Below are 21666 nucleotides of genomic sequence, written 5' to 3' on the forward strand. Positions count from 1 at the left end.
AACCTCACTGAAAAGTGGACAAAGGACATGAATGGATACTTTTCAAAAGATGCACAGGCAGCCAACAATCATATGAAAAAAAGCTCAATATCACTCATCATTAGAGAAATGCAAGTCAAAACCACAATGAGATACCATCTCACACCAATCAGAATGGCTGTTATTAAAAACTCAAACAATGACAGATGCTGGTGAAATTGTGGAGAAAGAGGAACGTTTATACATTGTTGGTGGGAGTGTAAATTAGTTCATCCATTGTGGAAGACAGTGTGGCAATTCCTCAAAGTCCTAAAGATAGAAATATCATTCAATCCAGCAATCCCATTACGGGGTATATACCCAAAGGAATATAAATCATTCTATTATAAAGACACATGCACACATACGTTCCTTGCGGTACTATTCACAATAGCGAAGACATGGAATCAACCTAAATGCCCATCAATGATAGACTGGATAAAGAAAATGTGGTACATATACACAATGGAATATTATGCAGCCATAAAAAAGAACAAGATCATGTCCTTTGTAGGAACATGGATGCCGCTGGAGGCCATTATCCTTAGCAGACTAACACAGAAACAAAAAAACAAATGCCACATGTTCTCACTTATAAGTGGGAGCTAAATGTTGAGAACACATGGACACATAGAGGGAAACAACACACACTGGGGCCTTTTGGAGGGTGAAAGGTGAGAGGAGGGAGAGGATCAGGAAAAATAACTAATGGGTACTAGGTCTAATACCTGGGTGATGAAATAAACTGTACAATGAACTCCCATGACACATGACACAAGTTTACCTGTAACAAACCTGAACATGTATCCCCGAACTTAAAATAAAAGTTGAAAAACAAAGAAGTGGGTGTGAGTTGTGGGTTTCTAGAACAAGAAGGCCAAGGAGCAGAGGAAAAGCCTCAGAATGTCTGTGTCTTTTAAATAAAAACTTAAAAGCACTGGATAAATGTCAGCTTAAAAGGAAAAAGAGATAAGGAAAACTTCTTATTGCTGTTATGTAGTTATTACTCCAGCCTTCCGAAAGTGTATGGACCAAGGGGGAAAGGCTATTTCTTTTTTTTTTTTTTTTTTTTTTGAGATGGAATCTCACTCTATTGCCCAGGCTGGAGTGCAGTGGCACAATCTCGGCTCACTGCAACCTCCACCTCTTGGGTTCAAGCAATTCTCCTGCCTCAGCCTCCTGAGTAGCTAGGACTACAGGCGCACACTGCCACACCTGGCTAATTTTTTTTGTATTTTAGTAGAGACAGGGTTTCACCGTGTTGCCCAGGCTGGTTGCAAACTCCTGAGCTCAGGCAATCTGCCTGCCTCGGCCTCCCAAAGTGCTGAGATTACAGGCATGAGCCACCGTGCCCAGCCAGGAAAGGCTACTTCAAAATTAATGTGTTTTAGTTCCATAAAAGAATTGAGTTGAAGCATCAATTAATCTTGGCATTTGGGCATTCATTCAATATTCCACTAAACCATAATTGCACACCCACTTTGGGCTCATGGTATAGGAATCACCAAGATAGGCAAGGCTCCAGGCCTCAGAGAGTATACAATCTAAGGAGGGAGGCCTATTAGAGAAATTAATGATAAACACAATAGCTACATAGTGCAATAAATGGCACTGTGGCAGATCACATTTTCCAAGGCTGGATGCAACAAGGTCGCCCATCCCACATGTTTCCTGGAATCATTCCCTATGAAGACGTGCAGTCTTATTCCTCTATTCTTGAATCTGGGCCAATAAAAAGGAGAAATGATGCTAAGTGACTTTCAAGGCTAGGTCATAAAAGACAATGAAACTTGCAGCTTGCTCACAAGGACAGTTGGCTCTTGAAGGCTTTGGCCACCATGTAAGCAGTTTAACTACCCTGAGGCTACTATGCTGTGAAAAAGCTAAAACTAGCTCCACTGGGGAGACCATGAGATTACATGAAAGTCATGTTCAGCCTGGCCCAGCCACAACAGCCTTGCACTGTCCCAGCTCCAGTCACCCCTTGACTGCGATGGTGCAAAAGACCTAGAGTGGAGGGTGCCCCACCGAGTCTTTCTCCAATTTCTGTCCTGAAAAAACTATGAAAATGATCAAATTATTGCTTTTGCTTTGACTCACTAAGGTTTGTAGTGATTTGTTGCATAGTAATTGATGAACAGAATAGCTATGAAGGAAATGAATGGGGTGATGACAAAGACAGTAACTGGGAGTGAGAGCTACTCTAAACAGGGAGGCCACAGAAATCCCATCTCAGGAGAAGGATGTGAGGAGTTTGTGGGGGACATCTGAGGGAGAAGCAAAATCAAGACATGGAGGGAGAAACAGACTGGTCCTGGCCACCAGAATGGCTGAAATATTGGAAGCAAAGGAAAGAATAAAGTTGGAGATGTAGGCAGGAGACAATTATGCAAGGTCTTGTAGGGTGAATAAGAAGTTTGGGTTTTATTTTTAGTGCATCGGAAAGCGCTTGGGAGATTTGAAACCACTAACATGCACCAGTCCATACCCACTAAGCCAGCTGCATTGATTCCAAGGCTGTCCCCTCCTTTCCACAAGGGATGATCTTCCCCGAGGATGAACTTCCTCGGTGGATGATCAGTAATCCAAATAAGGGGCTTATGTGTTCACTGGAAACTAAAACGGGGTGACATCAAGAAACAGTACAGCCACAGCCCCAATCACCACTTTCTGTTCACACTGCTGTGGCCCATGTGTCCTACACCTCAGTGATTGGCATTCTATTCTTTACAAGGTTGCCTAGTTACCAAGACATCTGGTCCTGAATTCTCTCAACCTTGCACTCTGTTTTGGTATTTATTTTAATGGTCACACTTATTTCCCCTCCGAAGAGCTTTATTTTTGTACTTCTTCACAAACCCCAACACTGAGTACGTACTTGTTCAATTAATGCCTTGCTAGAATAATGAAAAACAATAAAAGAGATATAACAAATGTTTAATATAGTAGAAAAATCGGAACGTTTAGTAAACTGTAATCTTCAAACCCTGTCCTTAACTGTATATCATGATGGGTCCTTCTAGGTGAAGTCTTTGTGTCCTGGGCCTTCAATAAATCTTCCCTGGTTGCTGAGGTTTGTGAAGTCTATTTTTCTAAAATAGCAGTTGCAATTCTAAAGACACTCCCAGGAATTTCGGCTCTGTGAGCAAAGAAGGGAGGTAGAGATAGGGGGATGAGATGGGAAAGGGTGGACAGGGTGGTCGACTGGTTCTTATTACAACTGTTTAAGTTTCATTTACATGTTTCTCTAGGTTGTTCAGATCCAGGACAGTGTTATTGGATGTTGAACACCTGTTTCGACACACAGAGCTGCACCCAGCCTTGCCAAGAGTAGCATTGACATTTCTGCTGCATAGAATTGCACAATGGGACTAAAATGTGGACACTCATGGGCCTCATCTGGCTCATGGGATTCTGGCTCAAAAAGAGTCACACCACTCATGATTACAGATTACTAGAGTCTCTCCTGTGTTTTTAGTTCCTATGGTAAATGCAAGCTTGTCATTGTTCTTAAGCCATTTGACTGTGTTCAATGGACATTTTTATACGTCTCAACTTACTCTTTGATGAGACATGAATAAGAGAAGAGTAACACCTAGACCATATTGCGCTAAGTTATTCTCAGGGGGTTCTTGGCCACATTCAGTGAGAGCTGTATTCAAACAGAAAGTTACATGGCTCAGCGAGCTCTCTATCCTGAGAATCCAGAATATCTCAAAGATCGTGGAATAATAACAAATATACAGGGACCTCTAGAAAGGCACTTCTCAAATGTTAATGTGCGTACTAATCACCTGGGTTACCACCTTCTGAAATGCAGATGCAGATACAGTAGATCTGGAATGGGGCCAAAGAATGCCTTCCTAACAAGCTTCCAGCTGATGTCAATGACCTGGTCCAAGAGCATACTTTGGTTCTCAAAGCATAGCCCCCAGGCCAGCAGCATTAGCCTTACCTGGGTTATCATGTCTGTTCTCACATTGCTATAAAGAAATACCTGAGACTGGGTAATTTATAAATAAAAGAGGTTTAACTGTCTCATAGTTCCACAGGCTGTACAGGAAGCATGATGCTGGCATCTGTTCAGCTTCTGGTAAGGCCTCAGGAAACTTACAATCATGACTAAAGGCAAAGGGGAAGCGAGACATCTCACATGGTGGAAGCAGGAGCAAGAGAGAAACAGGAGGAGGTGCTACACACTTTTAAACAACCAGATCTTGTGAGAACTTACTCACTGAAATGAGAACACTCCCAAGAGGGATTTCATGAGAAACGCCCCCATGACCCCGTCACCTCCCCCCATGCCCCACTTCCAAGATTGGAGATTACAATTCAACATAACATGTTGTAGGGACGCAGTTCCAAACCATATCACCTGGGAACTGGTTAATAGATGCAAATTCTCAGGCCCTATCTCAGGCCCTACTGGATTAGAAATTCTAGGGGTAAAGCCCAGCAATGTGCATTGTAATAGACCCTCCAGGAGATTCTGACAGATGGATGCTGAAGTTTAATAACCATGGCATTATCAAGATTCACTCACTTTGGTGAACTAAAGGATTACAGCCAGTCTCCAAATTTTGATCTAAAAATCTACAGTTCTAGAATCAGAAATTTTGATTCCTCTAACACCAATCTAGAGTTTAGAGTTTAAATCCATTTCAAAATGTTTTATCCTCATCATTAAGGTACAACTTCCATATAAAAACCTCAGTATGTTTTCACATTTAAAAAGATTAATCCCTTCAATCCTCATTTAATGATCTGGTTCAATAATATGATCCTTGGACAAGTCCAATATCCTGAAATCTGGGCTCTTAATGCCTTGGTATAGATGTCAGGCCAAGGGGCATTGGAATTCTTGAAGTCTAGGCACATCTTTGGGCATTTTCAGTGGCCTTGTGGTTTTATACCTGATAGGAGGTATTTAGAAAGCTCAGTATTATCTCAGGCTGGAAAATGGTGGACTCAAGAGTCAATTTCTTTTACTTAAATGGAGTAAGTCAAACGGATAGCCTCCTAAAATGATTGGCAGGATCAACAAGGTCAGTAAGAATTAGATTACCTTCTCAGTGTACACTGGAAAAATACCTCAGGCCTCAGACTTTGAGGCAAAATTTCCAGGACTGCCAGTACCCTGTTAACTATCACTTTTGAAAGCGCAAAAGGGCAGGTTACCCCACAGGTCACCAGAGAAAGTAGAATCTGGAGCCTGTCCAGGCCACATAACACCACCTGGGATGCCTGTGAACCAGGCCTAGAGTCTTCATACCTACTCTGGTTTCAACTTTCACAACTGGGACTACTTTGCAATTTCAGTTTTAAGAGTAATCTTGGGGAGAAATACATAAACCCCTGACTAATACCTTCGCGATTATAACTATGCTAGTACAAGACTGTGCAGCAATTTGAATAACGCTGACTAATAACATGTTAGACTACTATAACCCTTTTCATCTAAGGACCTCAAAGTGCTCTGCTCATATGACTTTACTAAATCCTTGAAACAACTTCTGTGAAATATATGGGAAATATTATTATCTCCGTTTCTCAGGAGGAAAAAAGCATCTGTGAATTGCCCAGGTGTCACCTCACTCTCATAACTAACTTCAAGCCTTACTAAGGGCAGGCAGAGAGATTTGGGATATTGAGGGGGCTAAGGAAGAAAGGGGATAGCAGAATGACAATCTAGAGCGAAAACAGATTTGGTTGTAATGTAAGCAACATTAATCATAGAGCAATGGAATTACTAAGAAACAGAAAGTGATTGATTTTTTAAATGCTGTACCAAGAGTTGAGTAAAAAAAAAAAAATGGGAGGGGGTTTACAGTTTTGTTTCAGAATACAAATTTTTACATCTCCACGCTTTGCTTTAGTCTTTACTTGGGTCAGTGTAGCTTTGGGGGGATGAGATGAAGGGAGGCCCTTGCTTGATCTCTCCTCATTGCTCAAGTTCATCTTGTGAAGTTCTGCCCAAAGGTCAGTAGCTGAATTTACACTTAACGATTCTCATCCTTGGTTTCCTAATGGTTCCCTTGACTCCAGCTTCTTTTTCCCAATACCACTTTTGTAGTCCACATTTTATTTATATAAAAATTACAAAATTTCCCCCAGGAGATCTTTGAGGATATTATCAAAAGTACCCCAGATTTCCTAAACTGATAAGTTAACATTTAAAACTTTTTAGGATGTGCAATTGCCTTTCTTTCTCTTTCCCTTCCTTCCTTTCCTTCCTTCTTTCCTTTCTTTCTTTTCTCCTCCTCCTCTCTCTCTTTCCTCTTTTCTTCTTCCTCATTTTAAGATGTCAAAAGCTTCCTGACATGCTTTGGCCATGGAAATGGAACATATTTTCTCATTAGGTTAATTAATGGCTCTGCTTGGGTGGCACAATTCGGTGTAAGTTTCCTTTTAGAATTCTGTCATAACTAAAAAGGATCTTATTTTTGTTATGTTTTGTGGTGTCTTTAAATTTTTATGACTTCTACTTTGTTTAGTCTGTGTGTAATCCTTCTTTTGAAACCTAATGTCCTAGAAAATTTACAGTTTTCTCTCAAAACTGGCACTTTTTACATTTTACAGTAATTCCTGTTTCTTTAGTTTTCGCTAGAACTTCATTTAAGTCCTTAAGGTGTAATTCGCAGCTCAGGGAATTTATGATTACATCGTCAAAGTAAACTCCCCAAGAGCAATATATTAAACTTGACAAGATGCTGTTCATTAATCTTTGAAATATGGCCAGGTGTGATGTAGCAAAGTGAGGCTTCCAACTAAGAACAGCTGAAGGACTCCAAACTGCCCCATCGAAAGGATTCCTTCCCCATCACTGCCAAGGCCACCTGGGTGAGGACTGAGAGGGCCAAAGACCTTTCCTTGGCCAACCACGGTGTTCCCTGTCTCTGCCGATGTTCCTACAGCTTTGCAACCTCTCACCTTTTCACACGTTCATTCATTCAACAAATATTTATTGAGCGCCTACTACGGGCCAGGCACCAGGTGGGACTGGAAAGACAGTAGTGACCAAGACAGACCCAATCCCCTGCCTCATGGGACTCATAGCTTGCCTAGCTATGAACAATAGCCTCAAGACTCCTTTACCCAAACTTATGTGATACAAACTACATTGCCTGGATCTGAGGCATTTCTTCTCCGCCCTAGATGTACCTTTGAAGCTAAATGATTCCCATCATTTGTGAGAGAGACCGTAGTACAGCTTGGTGGGTGCATGGATAGAGGTTTGCAAATGGCACTATCAAAGAGAAGCAGCCAAATCCATCTTGGGGGCCATGAGTGCTCAGTCAGAAAAGCAGAGTTCAGCTCATCACTGTGCAACACTACCTCTAGGAAAATGAGGAAAATCCAGATAAAAGGCAATACCTCTCAAAGGCATTTGTAGGTCTTTCCGTAGACCTTTCTCTTTGCCTACATAAAGTAGTGGGTGAAGGCAATGTGGGATTCTGGCTTGGGTCTGGGAACAGAAAAAAGACCTTAACGGAAAAACACGTAAAACCTGTACAAAGTCTGGAGTTTAGTTAATAGTAATATCAATATTGATATCTTCATTTTGACAAATATACCACGATAATGCAGATATTAATATTGGATAAACAGGGTGAGAGTGACTTAGGAATTATGTGTACAATCCTTACAACTTTTCCATAATTCTAAAATGACTCCAAAATAAAAATGTTACTTTAAAAAGGTTTGCTTATGAAACAGGATCCTTAGAATGAATAATAAAAAAGCTACTAAAATAAAACAAAAGCATATCATGGGCATAGTCTTTCTTGAAACTAAGGAGAAATATATCCAGGAACTCAAAGCGTAGAAGTTGATATTCTACTAAAGATAATATTCTCATTGAATTTTGTTCTCTCTCCCATGCCACTTGAAGTCTGTCTTGTTGGTTTTAAGATCTCCTTTGAAGGTGTGTGTAAAAGAAACAAGTGTGTAGAAGAATCCTAGTCCCAAGTTAAAGAAGCAAGATTCCTATTATTTCATATTATAACTCCCTGAATACACCTGATCTTCCCATCATTGCCACCTTCCCTGATTCATACACACACACACACACACACACACACACCCCAGATCATTGCTGATACACAGCTAGCTTGTCCTTCCTTGTTTGCATACTTGCTCTTCATTTTCCTGCATTTTCCTGATGTTGTAGAAACTTCTTTTTAAGTAACATAACAAGTATTTATGTATGCTGATTAAAGATATTCCTAGCTTAGAACTGCATTCAAGAAGACTTGGCTTACAGCATCTAATAAGTGATTCTTGTTTTTGTTAGCCTTGTTACACTGAGGGGTAGTTACACAATACATGCAATCCACACATTCATTTAAATCTTTTCAGGGAGCATTTTCCATTTCAAATAAAGATGGTGGTGAAAGCATTATTTTCTTAGCTAGCTGCATGCTTGAAAACATAATGGTTTTGTAAACCAAGTGTAAACCTCTGAACAGACAACTGGCTGCAATAAGAAATGTTTTCAAAAAGCAGAGTTAGCTTTTCAACATCCAAATGGTGCTTTATTTAAGCTGAAAATTTATGCCCATCCAGGGAAATTGATCATAGACTTAGAATATTAAACTTGGGATGATTCTTAGAGATCTTCTAATATAATTTTATCATATTAAAGACGAGAAACATTGAGGCCTAGGGGCTTGTGCCTTATTTGAGGCTTAAAATGACTGAGCTGAACTCAAAACCAGATGTCAGATGCCAGGCACATGTCTCCTCTTTGTGCCAAATCGGTTCATCGTTTTGGGGCCGAGGCTCTGAGTTTTAATGTGATTACTCAAAAAGTTTGTTTTGTGTTTCATACCTTCTTTTTAAAAATGAAATAATGTATGCAAACAACTGGGAATTACCACACATGTGCCATTTGTAATTGTTGCTGTTGTTGTGAATATCATTATCATTGACATTGCCTTATGAAAGATACGTGCAAATTCTACAAAGTCTACACACGAAAGAAAGACAATTTTTACATGTTGACAATTGTTTTCTGCTCCATTCCTTCTGATTCCACTGCATTCTCATGGGGTCCCCTATTCTCAAGAATCTTCTTTTTAAAAATGCCTTTTCTTCTTTTGGACTTTCACTCTGTCTTTTTTAATATATATATAAGCCAACAAGGGGAGCTCACTGAAGAACAGAGCCCAGGTTTCTAGAAAGGCTCTGCAAATAGGAAGTAAAACCACATCACACCATTCATCTGCCAAAAGTAATAAACCCAGCCAGCCTCAGCGCCCTCTTGACTTCGTCAGCAACTAACTCTCCTCATTTCTCCCTTTCCTTGCAAAGGAAAAGGAAAAGATGCCAAGCAAAAAAATGCCAGGCAAATCAAACCATGGGAAAAATAACACCTTCAAACTCAGGGCAAAATTCTCATTTCCAATCCTTGCTGCAGATGTCCCATCCGGTATGTTTGGCAGGAAACACAGCTCTTGGAACAAGATTCAGAACACAGGTTAGAAAGAGGATTTGGCCAGAGGCGGTTTGGTAACTTTAATTTGTAGTTATAAACCCTTAGAAATTTCACTATGGTTTAATTTCATGCAATAATCAAAACAAATCCATATAAGAGCTGTCCTATATGGCTATAGGAACACATTTGTATAAGAGATGTACCAATATAGCTCTAAGAAATATATCTTCTGATTTTCCACAAACTGTTTTAATTAATTACTCCCCAAATTAATCAATCTGAGCTTATCTTTAATTGGTAGGAAAATAAACTACAAGCTCAAGATTTAATATTCCAATATTTGCCCCAAGAAGAAACTACTGTGGGAATTCCAGCCTGGAAAAGCTATTCTTGATTCTTTCCTTCATTCTGACTTGAATCTACCTGCTTCCTGTCTTCGAAATTAGTAGAGGATCATTTGAGAATGAGTTTTAAAAGCCCACCTTCCTCATGTTGGTGTCCATCTTTCTAGTTACTAAGAGAAAACATAATTAAAAACTTTTGATGAAACAGTCTTTCTTAAATATAGAGCTCTGGATTAAAAGTCAAGAGACTTGAAATTTTTAAAGTATACAACGTGCAGTTTTTTTAAATTTTTATTTGTAATTGTCAATTGACAAATTACAGTTATATATTTGTATGGGGATACAAAGTGATGTTATAATGTAAAAATACAGTGTAGAATAATTAAATCAAGCTAATTAATATGCCTATCTCCAATATTGTTTTTTTTTGTGGTGAGAACTTTTGGAATTTACTCTAATTTTGAAATGTGTACTGCATTATCATTCACTATATTCACCACATTGTGCAATATGCTTTAAGGTTAAAGAAAACCTAGTTCTTCTTGTATAAGAGGCTTTGTACGTTTTAACCATATTTCCCTATTCCTCCCACTTCCCAGCCTCTATAACCAGCATTCTTTCTGCTTCATTTTAGTTCCATTGTTCTAGGTTCCACACATGAGTGAGAACATGAAGTATCTATCTTTCTGTGCCTGGCTTATTTCACTTAGCATATGTTCTCCAGTTCCATCCATGTTGTCACAAATGACACGATTGTTTTTCTTTATAGTGGCTGAATAGTATTCCATTGTGTATATGTGCCACATTTTTATTCATTCATCTGTGGATGGACACTTAAGTTGATTCCATAAAAATACTTGGGTTTTAATCCCTGCTTTTCCATAAGTTCATTGTGTATCATTTCTGGCCTCTGAAACTCCTTCTGGGTCCTCCAACATACTGTTTTAATAATGAGAATAGTTTAGAAAATAATGGATGCTGATGAGGATGTGGAGAGAGGAGAACACTTGTACGCTGTTGATGAGAATGTAAATTAGTACAGCCATTATGGAAAACTGCATGAAGGTTCATCAAAACCCTAAAAATAAAAGTAATATATGATTCAGCAATCCCACTACTGGGTGTATATCCCCTCAAAAAAGAAATCAATACATCAAAAAGATATCTTCACTCCCATGTTTATTGCAGCACTAATCATAATAGCCAAAATATGGAATCAAACCAGGTGCCCATCAATGGGTGAATGGATAAAGAAAATGTGGTATATATGCTCAATGGAAAATTATTCAGCCATAAAAAAGAATAAAATCTTGCCATTTGCAGCAACATGAATGGAAATGTGTCATTATGTCAAGTGAAATAAGCCAAGCGCTAGAAGACAAATATTGCATGTTCTCATTCATATGCGGAAGCTAAAAAAGTGGATCCCATGAAGATAGAGAATAGATTAGTGGTTACCAGTGGCTGGGAAGGGTTAAGGGAGAAGGGGATGAAGACAGTTTGATTAATGGGTAGAAATATACAGCTTGGTGGAAGAAATAAGACCTAGTGTTTGGTAGATCAGTAGGGTAATTCGAGTTTACAGTAATCTATTGTATATTTTGAAATAGCTAGAAAAGAATGATTTTAATATTCTAGCATAAAGAAAAGACAAACATTTAAAGTGAAAGATATCCCAGTAACATTGATTTGAACTTTACAAATTATATGAATGTATTAAAGTATCACATGCCCCAAACTATGCACATCTATTAAGTACCAATACAAAAATAAAAATAGTCTCTTCCAGCTCTAATATTCTGATTTTATTACTCCTGCAATTAGATTTCTATCAAATAGGCAGACAGGAGTACATTAACATCTTAAAAATAGCTGTCATATGTGGAGAAGGCACATGCTCATATGTCTAGAGATGAGTATTAATGAAAAAAAGTCATATGACTGGAAAAAAAAACTTCGAATTAGAACACTACTCACGTTTCTATTTTTTCTCATTCACCATTGTCTTTAGCTGCTGTTTTCTCTGCCCGGAATTTCTTCCAGGAGAGTGTGCCATTAGCAGAAAACTTAAATGCATCTAAGGGATTTTTTTCTACAATGATTAAAAATTGTCCAAGAATGTAACATTTTGAAAGCATTACTTCATGGTTAATCTTCGTTTTGAAACAGATTCTACCATAGACTGTGGAAGGAAGTAGCTAGCATGCATTGAGCCTATCTCTATATTTGAATGAATGCTTCATGTTTAACATTCATTGCTTCATCTAATATCACAGCACTAAAAGAAAGATATTAATATCCTCTTTCAACAGAGGTAGAAAACCAAGGCATAAAGTTTAATAACTTACTCAAAGTCACATATGTAATAAACGTTGGAATAGAAATTTAAAACAAATGTGTGTAATTCCAAAGTCTTTCCTCTATAACATATGAGTATATTTATACTGTACTTTGCCTCATAGAAAAGATTCAGCTTATTAACCAGTATCTAAGTTAGGTTTCCTTACTCTAGACAAAGTACATACAGAGTCATGTAAGTATAATACTTTAATTAAACTGTCAAGCACAAATTATTAAATTTGATGAGTATTAACATAAATTCAAAATAAGGGAGAAAAGAATATTCTTCTTTTGCAAGAGAGTAATTTATGGTCTTTCTTGTGGAAAATACAACCAACGTTTCAAAAGTTGCCAAAGGGATTACACATCTTACTGAGATGGCCTCATCGCACTGGCCATTCTTTTCAAATAATATTTTCCTACTGCACTCTGGCTTTAACCTAGAGAGTTTCAAGGACCAAAGAGGCAGCAAGTAGAGGCATGGCCATCAGGGCAGTGAGTCAAAAGCATGCAAAGAGTGTAAAGGCCACTAAAGTGAAAATCAAAGAACCACCCCTGGTACCTTTTTGATGTTCCCGGCTGGGATTAAACTCCCCAAACATCCCCTTCATTCCATCCCCCATCCGCATAAATACACTATTTATGTACTTCCCTCCACCCTCCTATATCTGGCAAAACCAGGGGCTGTGAAAGGGAAGAAGCAGGAGGAGCCTCCAGGTGTCCTGCTCCAAGGGATTAGAACAGCTCAGCTTTCAACTCTCCACTATCCCAAGCATTTACTCCTTCATACTATACCCATCACTCACCCTGACAGGAAGAACACCTTGCACCTTTGACTGTCTTCACAGGATGTATTTATAAATAAAAGCACCTGTCTGCGAAAGCCAGTCATTCATAGGAGCCACCTAGGAGACAACTGATTACGTGTTTGGGGAGTTTCTGTGCCTGAATGTTTCCAACAGCTCTATCTGCACTATACAGGCTTTTGTGAGATTCTGTGTTGAGAGAGAGAGAGAAAAGCAGTTTCCTTGTCTTTTTTGTGTTGGAAACACATCTGCAAAGTTGTCACACTCTACAGCAAGTAAACCAAAGGTAAACATTTAATAGTACTTGGAACTCTACCCCTTCTCCACTAAGGAGAGTTAAAACATGTTGGTTAAATAAAAAGTTTGGCTGAAATGAGATTCTTCTCCAAACACAAAAGGAGGTTGTAATTTTAAGCATTTTTCTCCTTGGATTTAATCATGAATATTAAGTATTGGTACCCAAGTGCCAGAGTAACAAACTAAAGTAAAGACCACCCATTAACTTAATTCCAAAGGCTTATTTCATGTAACTCAAGCTCCAGTTTTCTGAGAGTGAGTGGTGCTATTCACAACTGCCCATAACAAAAACCAAAAGGGTTTATGGCAATTTGACCTTTTCATTTTTCACAAGTTTATTTTCAGATAGCTAGGAAAATATTTTTCACTTGTATTTGATGACATGATTTCAAAAGCATCTTGACTAATTTCTCAATTAGCCAGGATCACCCCAAATGCCACTCACATTGAATCATGAGCCAAAAAGGCCATTATTTACTAATGAAAATGTAGCAAAACATAATTTGGACCCAATAATTCACAAGATCCTAATTCATAGAAGCAATTGACTTTCTCCTACATTTGTAGTTTGCCACATCTTAATACCATTCCTTTTATTTCTTTTTATGTATTTTCATTCTATTCAGGTCTAAACATTCCAACCCTGTCCTATCAACACCAACACTTCATCTTCCTCCATGGCTATTTTAGATGAAAATGAAAATGGAAATGTCTTTTGATATTTCAAAATCTATAGTGCACCTCTCTTTCCTCCTGAAAACAAGATATCACAGATGTTTCAGTCAAAGATCTGAGAATAAAATCACTTCTGCAATTGCGACATGATGCCAAAAGTGAAAACACATTCTTAATGCATTATTTGCCTGGAAAAATAAACTGCATTATGGGGAGGAATGTGGAACAAGGTAATCATAGAAGCCCAGGAGCATAAGAAAGTTAAACTTCTTGACCAGTATCAAATGTTGACAATTCTGACTTCTCTGTTTCAAAAGGACTTTCTGGGACACATTTGCAACATTGCTTAAAAGTCCTGCCACCTAGTGGAAGAAGTAAATAAACTAGTCCTCAGCTAACTTGCCAAATGGAAAGACCCTACAAAAACAGCTCTTCTATCAACACACTCCCCCTCAAAAATCATATTTTGAAACTAATTTTCATAAAATTTTAAGATTAATCAAACGGGTCATTTTAGTTTTCCTTGTTCAAATGTATCACATTCAGGGTAGGAAAGACTTGTGTTTAAGCACTGGGAACGATGGGTAGAATCCAAAAATAGCTTTTGTTAATGTGCTTTAGTTGATAGTTTTCAAAATGGACTTCTCAGAGTTAAGAAATAAACCAGATCCATACCAGCTTCCCCTTGCAGAGGGCACTTAATCCTCCAAAGGCTCAGCAGAAGAACCCTTTATAGAAGGGATTTCTTTAGTTGGCTAAGATAAAAAATCTTGCCTCAACAAGAAGATAGATCATTAGTGGCCGGACCTCACAGATAGCCACTAAGTTTCTAAGAAAACTTCCTGATGAGTCATGCTGAGAGAAAACTCCTCAGAACAACTTTGATCAAAGCTCAATTCTTGAGTAAGATCAATATTGCATGGTTGGTCCCAATTATACCAACAGATATGTTATGACAGCAATCAATTCCTCAGTGACCTGAAGGAGTAGACTTGCCTCCCTGCCTACCTGGCTAAGAAAACATGAGTGTCTTTGAGCAACCAAAGCAAAAAAGGTGTGGAATTACTACACACTGCAAATGGAGATGTTTCTATAATACAATGTCACTAAACACACTTGCTATTAGCCAAAGGCTATTTTAGAGTCTTCTTTGTCCATAGGTAAGTGCATATGGTCCTAGGCAAACACCTATTAGCTCTTTCTAAAAGCCCAAGGCTATTCAAAGGGAAATAACATTTGCTCCTGTTAGAAAGCTATGATTCCAGATCCCATTAGTCACATCTTCAATTGTATCTCCTGTCTCTGGGGTAAATGATCTAGTGACAGACACTTGTGGATAAATGATCTACAGATGAACACATGTGAGGTTTAAGTTTATATGTATAAAACACTTTGAAGGGGGTTATGAAAGATCATCTTACCACTCAGTATTCAAGAATTATGCTCTGTGCCTTTATCCAAACTTTCCATTACTTGTTCAGTTTTTTTTAAACAAACACCATTGTTTACAGATCCAGATTTGATTTCACAAAGAATTTATTTCATAATTTGAGACCAAAGTGCTTTTATAATTTAATTATTTGTATTGCTACATTCAAGAAGTTTTTCCATCACTCTAACAGAAAAACACGTTTTTTAAAGTTTTAAAAACAAGAGAATCTTTAAAACTGGTTCAAAATAAAGGAACTACAGTATGTCCAAAGAATGTGAAATATATTTGTAATAAAAGACCTACTGTATTTCCAAAAGAATGTGAAATATAATTATTGTTTTATCATTTATCATTCTTTCCTAACAATTTTCATAACTATTTACATGATTACATGGTCTCCTTTCTAAAGGAAGTAAATGAGAAACCAATATAAGAACCTGAGACCTACCCTACAAAAAATACTAAAGGGGGTTCTTCAGGGTGAAATTAAAGGAATCCAGATGGTGACTCAAATTCACATGCAGAAAAAAACGAGCACCTGTAAGGATAATTACATAGGTAAAACTAAAAGAATAAATAGATTTTGGTTTGTAATTTGGTTTTCTTCAACCATTTTTTAAATGTTTATTTTCAGTTCAGGGGTACATGTGCAGGTGTGTTATATGGTAAACTTGTGTAATGGAGGTTTGTTGTACAGATTATTTCATCACCCAGGTATTAAGCCTAGTACCCATTAGTTATTTATCCTGATCCAACCCTCCCTTCCAAAAGGCTCCAGTGTGTATTGTTCCCCTCTATGTGTCCTTGTGTTCCCATCATTTAGCTCACACTTATAAGTGAGAACATGCAGTATTTGGTTTTCTGTTCCTGTGTTAGTTTGCTAAGGATGATGGCCTCCAGCTCCATTCATGCTCCTGCAAAGGACATAATCTTATTATTTTTTATGACTGTGTAGTAATCCATGTACCACCGTGTATATGTACCACATTTTCTTTATCCAGTCTATCATTGATGGGCATTTGGGTTGATTCCATGTCTTCACTATTGTGAATAATACTGCAATAAACATACACATGCATGTGTCCTTATAATAGAATAATTTATATGTGTTTGGGCATGTACCCAGTAATGGAATTTCTTGGTCAAATGGTATTTCTGTCTTTAGTACTCTGAGGCATCATCATGCTGCTTTCTACAATGGTTGAACAAATTTACATTCCCAAGAACAGTGTATTAGTGTTCCTTTTTCTCCAAAACTTCACCAGCATGTTATTTTTTGACTTTTTAATAATAAACATTCTGACTGGTGTCAGATGATATCTCATTGTCGTTTTGATTTGCATTTCTCTAATGATCAATGACGTTGAGGTTTTTTTCATATGATTGTATGTCTTCTTTTGAAAAGTATCTTTTCATGTCCTTTGCCCACTTTTTAATGGGGTTGTTTGTTTTTTGCTTGTTAATTTGCTTAAGTTCCTTACAGATGCTGGATATTGGACCTTTGTCATATCCATGCATTACAAAACTTTCTTCGATTATGTAGGTTAACTGTTCACTCTGTTGATAGTTTCCTTTGCTGTGCAGAAGCTCTTTAATTTTATTAGATCCCATTTATCAACTTTTGCTTTCGTTGCAATTGCTCTTGGCATCTTCATCATGAAATCTTTGCCTGTTCCTATGTCCTGAATGTTATTGCCTAGATTGCCTTCCAGGGTTTTGATAGTTTTGGGTTTTACATTTGGGTCTTTAATCCATCTTGAGTTAATTTTTGTATAAATATAAACATATATATACACACACACACATATATATATAGTATATAGTGTAAGAAAGAGGTCTAGTTTCAATCTTGTGCATAGGGCTAGCTAGTTATCATAGCACCATTTATTGAATAGGGAATTCTTTCCCCATTGCTTGTTTTTGTCAGGTTTGCCAAAGATCAGATGGCTGTAGTTGGGTGACATTATTTCTGGGTTCTTTATTCTGTTCCACTGCTCTATGCATCTGTTTTTGTACCAGTACGAGTTGTTTTGGTACTATAGCCATGTAGTATAGTTTGAAGTCAGGTGGCATGATGCCTCCAGCTTTGAGTTTTGTTTTTTCTGGGTTTTTCTGTTGTTGTTGTTTCTGCTTTTTTTTTTTTCCTTAGGATTGCCTTGGCTATTGAGGCAGTTTTTTTGGTTCCGTGTGAATTTTAAAATAGCTTTTTTTTCCTAATTCTGTCAAGAATCTCAAAGGTAGTTTAATAGGAATACCACTGAATCTATAAATGCTTTGAGCAGTATGGCCATTTTTACAATATTTACCCTTCTTTTCCATAAGCATGAAATATTTTTCCCTTTGTGTAATCTCTGATTTCTTTGAGCACTGTTTTGTAGTTCGCCTTGCAGAGATCTTCACCTCCCTTTTTAGCTGTATTCCAAGTCATTTTAATCTTTTTGTGACAATTTTGAATGGGACTGTGTTCCTGATTTGGCTCTTGGCTTGACTGTTGTTGATATATAGGAATATTGGTGATTTTTGCACATTGATTTTGTATCCTGAGACTTTGCTGAAGTTGTTTATCAGTTTAAGAAACTTTTGAGCTGAAACTATTATGTTTTCTAGATATAGAATCATGTTGTCTGCCAACAGGAATAGTTTGACTTCCCCTCTTCCTATTTGGATGACCTTTATTTCTTTCTCTTGCCTGATTGCCCTGGCCAGGACTTCCAATACTATGTTGAATATGAGTGGTGAAAGAGTGCGTCCTTGTCTTGTGTCAGTTTTCAAGGCAATGCTGCCAGCATTTGCCCATTCAGTATAATCTTAGCCATGGGTTAGTCATAGATGGCTCTTATTTTTTTCAGACATTTTCCTTCAATAGCTACTTTTTTGAAAAATTTTAACATGAAATGGTGTTAAATTTTATCAAAAGACTTTTCGGGTTCCAGGATGGCCGAATAGGAACAGCTCCAGTCTATGGCTCCCAGCATGAGCAACACAGAAGACGGATGATTTTTGCATTTCCAATTGAGATGCCGGGTTCATCTCACTGGGGCTTCTTGGACAGTGGGTGCAGCCCAAGGAGTGTGAGCTGAAGCAGGGTGAGGCATCGCCTCACCAGGGAAGCGCAAGGGGTCAGGGAATTCCCTTTCCTAGTCAAAGAAAGGGGTGACAGATGGCACCTGGAAACTCAGGACACTCCCACCCTAATACTGTACTTTTCCAATGGTCTTAGCAAACGGCACACAAGGAGATTATATCCCATGCCTGGCACTGAGGGTCCTACGCCCACAGAGCCTCACTCACTGCTAGCGCAGCAGTCTGAAATCAAACTGCAAGGTGGCAGCGAGGCTGGGGAGGGGCATCCACCATTGCTGAGGCTTGAGTAGGTAAACAAAGTGGCCAGGAAGCTCAAACTGGGTGAAGCCCACCGAAGCTCAAGGCCTGCCTGCCTCTGTAGTCTCCACCTCTGGGGGCAGGGCATAGATGAACAAAAGGCAGCAGAAACCACTGCAGACTTAAATGTCCCTGTCTGACAGCTTTGAAGAGAGTAGTGGTTCTCCCAGCATGCAGCTGGAGATCTGAGAACGGACAGACAGCCTCCTCAAGTAGGACCCTGACCCCTGAGTAGCCTAACTGTGAGGCACCCTCCAGGAGGGACACACTGACACCCCACACAGCCAGGTACCCCTCTGAGACAAAGATTCCAGAGGAACGATCAGGCAGCAACATTTGCTGTTGAGCAATATTTCCTGTTCTGTAGCCTCTGCTGCTGATACCCAGGCAAACAGCGTCTGGAGTGGACCTCCAGCAAACTCCAACAGACCTGCAACTGAGGTTCCTGACTGTTGTTAGAAGGAAAACTAACAAACAGAAAGGACATCCACACCAAAAACCCATCTGTACGTCACCATCTTCAAAGACCAAAGGTAGATAAAACCACAAAGATGGGGAAAAAACAGAGCAGAAAAACTGGAAACTCTAAAAATCAGAGCGCCTCTCCTCCTCCAAAGGAACGCAGCTCCTCACCAGCAACGGAACAAAGCTGGATGGAGAATGACTTTGACGAGTTGAGAGAAGAAGGCTTCAGAAGATCAAACTACTCTGAGCTAAAGGAGGAAATTCGAACCCATGGCAAAGAAGTTAAAAACCTTGAAAAAAAATTAGATGAACGGCTAACTAGAATACCCAATGCAGAGAAGTCCTTAAAGGACCTGATGGAGCTGAAAACCATGGCACGAGAACTACGTGACAAATGCACAAGCCTCAGTAGCCGATGCAATTGACTGGAAGAAAGGGTATCAGTGATGGAAGATGAAATGAATGAAATGAAGTGAGAAGAGAAGTTTAGAGAAAAAAGAATACAAAGAAACAAACAAAGCCTCCAAGAAATATGGGACTATGTGAAAAGACCAAATCTACATCTGATTGGTGTACCTGAAAGTGACGGGGAGAACGGAACCAAGTTGGAAAACACTCTGCAGGATACTATCCAGGAGAAATTCCCCAATCTAGCAAGGCAGGCCAACATTCAAATTCAGGAAACACAGAGAACACCACAAAGATACTCCTCAAGAAGAGCAACTCCAAGACACATAATTGTCAGATTCACCAAAGTTGAAATGAAGGAAAAAATGTTAAGGGCAGCCAGAGAGAAAGATCTGGTTACCCACAAAGGGAAGCCCATCAGACTAACAGCTGATCTCTCAGCAGAAACTCTACAAATGAGAAGAGAGTGGGGGCCAATATTCAACACTCTTAAAGAAAAGAATTTTCAATCCAGAATTTCATATCCAGCCAAACTGAGCTTCATAAGTGAAGGAGAAATAAAATACTTTACAGACAAGCAAATGCTGAGAGATTTTGTCACCATCAGGCCTACCCTAAAAGAGCTCCTGAAGGAAGCACTAAACATGGAAAGGAACAACCAATACCAGCCACTGCAAAAACATGCCAAATTGTAAAGACCATCAAGGCTAGGAAGAAACTGCATCAACTAACGAGCAAAATAACCAGCTAACATCATAATGACAGGATCAAATTCACACATAACAATATTAACCTTAAATGTAAATGGGCTAAATGCTCCAATTAAAAGACACAGACTGGCAAACTGGATAAAGAGTCAAGACCCATCAGTGTGCTGTATTCAGGAAACCCATCTCACGTGCAGAGACACACATAGGCTCAAAATAAAGGGATGGAGGAAGATCTACCAAGCAAATGGAAAACAAAAAAAGGCAGGGGTTGCAATCCTAGTCTCTGATAAAACAGACTTTAAACCAACAAAGATCAAAAGAGACAAAGAAGGCCATTACATAATGGTAAAGGGATTAATTCAACAAGAAGAGCTAACTATCCTAAATATATATGCACCCAATACAGGAGCACCCAGATTCATAAAGCAAGTCCTTAGTGACCTACAAAGAGAATTAGACTCCCTCACAATAATAATGGGAGATTTTAACACCCCACTGTCAACATTAGACAGATCAATGAGACAGAAAGTTAACAAGGATATCCAGGAATTGAACTCACCTCTGCACCAAGTGGACCTAATAGACATCTACAGAACTCTCCACCCCAAATCAACAGAATACACATTCTTCCCAGCACCACACTGCACCTATTCCAAAATTGACCACATAGTTGGAAGTAAAGCACTCCTCAGCAAATGCAAAAGAACAGAAATTATAACAAACTGTTTCTCAGACCACAGTGCAATCAAATTAGAACTCAGGATTAAGAAACTCACTCGAAATCACTCAACTACATGGAAACTGAACAACCTGCTCCTGAATGACTACTGGGTACATAACGAAATGAAGGCAGAAATAAAGAAGTTCTTTGAAACCAATGACAACAAAGACACAACATATCAGAATCTCTGGGACACATTCAAAGCAGTGTGTAGAGGGAAATTTATAGCACTAAATACCCACAAGAGAAAGCAGGAAAGATCAAAAATAGACACCCTAACATCACAATTAAAAGAACTACAGAAGCAAGAACAAACACATTCAAAAGCTAGCAGAAGGCAAGAAATAACTAAGATCAGAGCAGAACTGAAGGAAATAGAGACACAAAAAACCCTTCAAAAAATCAATGAATCCAGGAGCTGGTTTTGTGAAAAGATCAACAAAATTGATAGACCACTAGCAAGACTAATAAAGAAGAAAAGAGAGAAGAATCAAATAGACGCAATAAAAAGTGATAAAGGGGATATCACCACCGATCCCACAGAAATACAAACTACCATCAGAGAATACTGTAAACACCTCTACGCAAATAAACTGGAAAATCTAGAAGAAATGGATAAATTCCTGGACACAT

This window comes from Pongo pygmaeus, chromosome 3 (genome assembly GCF_028885625.2).
Source record: "Pongo pygmaeus isolate AG05252 chromosome 3, NHGRI_mPonPyg2-v2.0_pri, whole genome shotgun sequence".
Lineage (NCBI taxonomy): Eukaryota > Metazoa > Chordata > Mammalia > Primates > Hominidae > Pongo > Pongo pygmaeus.